Raw genomic sequence first — 2,710 nt, forward strand, 5'->3', positions numbered from 1 at the left:
AATGGCCTCCAACATTTGTAAAAACAAGAAGTCTGGATTCAACAGGACTCTTCCTCAAGCTGACCGCCCGTCTAAACTCATGTGATCGGAGGGAGAAGGGCCTTAGTCAGGGAGGTGGCCAAGAACCCAATGATCAGTCTGTCAGAGCTCCAGCATTCCTCTGTGGAGAGAGGAGAACATTCCAGAAGACAACAATCTCTGCAGCAATCCACTAATCAGGCCTGTATAGAAGCCAGTCCTTAGTAAAAGGTACATGGCAGTCCACCTGGAGTTTGCCGAAAGACATCTGAAGGAGTCTCAGACAATGAGAAACAAAATTATCTTGTCTGATGAGGCACAGATTTAACTCTTTGGTGTGAATGGCAGGTGTCATGTTTGGAGGAAACCAGGCACCATCCCTACAGTGAAACAGTGCTGTGGGGATGTTTTTCAGTGGCAGAAACTGGGAGACTAGTCAGGTTTGAGGGAAAGTTAAATGCAGCAATGTAATGAGACATCCTGGATGAAAACCTGCTCCAGAGTGCTCTTGACCTCAGACTGGGGTAATGGGTAATGTCAGCAGGGGTGATGTCAGCAGGACAATGACCAGAACCACACAGCCAAGATATCAAAGGAGTAGCTTCAGGACAACTCTGTGAATTGAGTCGCCCAGCCAGAGCCCAGACCTGAATCTTATTGAACATCTCTGGAGAGATCTGAAAATGGCTGTGCATCAGTGCTCCCCATCCAAACTGATGGAGCTTGAGAGGTGCTGCAAAGAGGAATGGGTAAAACTGCCCAAAGATAGGTGTGCCAAGTTTATGGCATCATATTCAAGAAGACTTGAGCATGTAGTTGCTGTCAAAGGTGTATCAACAAAGTGATACACCTTGTTGATATGATAGAATCATATCAACAAAGAGTATGAATACTTCATTATGAACATGTGAGGTTTTTTATATAAATTTGCAAAAAAAAATTAAAATACACTTTTTCATGTTGTCATTATGGGGTGTTGTGTGTAGAAATTTGAGGGGAAAAAATAACTCCATTTTGGAAAAAGGCTAACTTGGTATGAGATCATGCTGCTATTGAGGGCACGTACGGGACATAAACATTGCACATACAGTAAAAACCATACCTACTTCAGGTGAAAACTACAAATGATGCTTGCATTGCACTATTGCATCATTCCTTTGCATCAGATGCAACCAAAACATATGAGTTTGTCAGCTTTAAGGTCATGACACAAAATGTTACATTTCCAGCATTTATTTTACTTGTATAATATCTATCCATGTTATGATGCGCATCATAATATTAGAATTTTTAAAGTTCATATACTGCCAATTTCTTTTGATAAAATGTTCCATATTGAAAGTTGTGACATGGATTCTTCCAGCTATTGCATGAAGATAATTACTGTGAATGGCCCCTAATGGCCTATTCTACAACTGCTGCAAGTGAAATGACTGTGTGCCTCTGGTCATTGATTAGGATATAGCCACAGTATGTTGGTTTGGCACAAGTTTTACACAGGATGCCCTTTCTGACGCAAGTCCACATTACATAGAGAATGAACTCATTATTCTTATTATACAAAATGTGATGATATGAATGATGAAAACGACAAACTAATGAAAAGAGTAAAGAGGTGCACATCAATTCTGTGATAGAGACAGAAGCAGTTTTCTACATGGGAAGCAGACAGCTGAGTGGTAAAAAGCATTCTATTTTCGAAACAAAAACTGAAAAGAGGTGAGTGAAGAGGCTGCTGGCAAAAACAGCGTCACTTAATCAGCCGCACACGTCAGGGACAGGCGCGCGCACGCACTCAGAAAGGCATTCAGTGAATGCTCAGAAAGACAACTTAAAAAACTAAATAAAATAAAATAAATGACAGTGTCGCCTTACCTTGTCAGCTGAGCTTCTGTGACCCTGAGTGAATTAAAAACGAGGCAAGAACGATGAGGATGAAGGGGGCGTGGACTCACACTGAGCCCGCAGGCCTGTACAGCCCCGCCCCCTCCACTTCACAGCTCTTCACCAGCTACATTAAATAATCATAACAATAGGAACTAGCAGCAGCGCAATATATGTGCTCCATATTCAGCCACAACGTCTTGAAATGAAACAGGGACCTGACTTTTTTTTTTTATATATAAAACCTAACAACAACAAGATGACAAATGGTGATATGGTCTCCATCTGTGGAAACTCAGTTACCTTTTTTATTTATGTAAGTCAGTCTGGCTCTTTCACATCTTATACTTTCTGCTCCTAAAGGGCTCTGTTTAAGGCAATCTGCAGTCTTTCTTTATTTCATCTCTTCATTTCCTTCATTCCACATTTTTTTGTTTTCCTTTTTTCATATTTCATTCTAATTACTGTCTGAATGACTTCTTTCTTTCTTCTTCCCCCTTTCTTCTCCCCTCCCCCAGGGGCGGCACAGTGCATTAGTGGTTAGCACTGGTGCCTCCCAGCAAGAAGGTCGTGGGATCGATTCCCGCCCTTCCTTTGTGGAGTTTGCATGTCTGCGTGGGTTTCCAACTTACATTCCGGTTTCCTCCTACAATCAAAAACATGCTCATTTAAAGCAAGGCAGACCAAGGCAGTGTCTACATCTGGAGTTGGTTCCCGGGTGCCAGACTGTGGCTGCTCACTGCCCCCAGTGGTTGGATTGTGTCCATCTGTAATTAGGATGAGTTAAATACAGAGGACAAGTTTTGCT

General features: G+C 42.0%; 1 protein-coding gene across 1 annotated transcript in view; it reads right to left on the reverse strand.

Annotated features, from left to right (window-relative positions):
* Positions 1-1,961, reverse strand: part of LOC117508375 (cholinesterase-like) — a 124,400-nt gene extending 122,439 nt beyond the window's left edge. The window contains exon 1 of the mRNA XM_034168126.1: positions 1,894-1,961. The gene's annotated coding sequence lies outside the window, so the exon portion shown is untranslated. The remainder of the gene's footprint in view (positions 1-1,893) is intronic.
* Positions 1,962-2,710: the final 749 nt, after the last annotated feature.

Source organism: Thalassophryne amazonica, chromosome 4 (assembly GCF_902500255.1).
Source record: "Thalassophryne amazonica chromosome 4, fThaAma1.1, whole genome shotgun sequence".
In the NCBI taxonomy this organism is placed as follows: Eukaryota; Metazoa; Chordata; class Actinopteri; order Batrachoidiformes; family Batrachoididae; genus Thalassophryne; species Thalassophryne amazonica.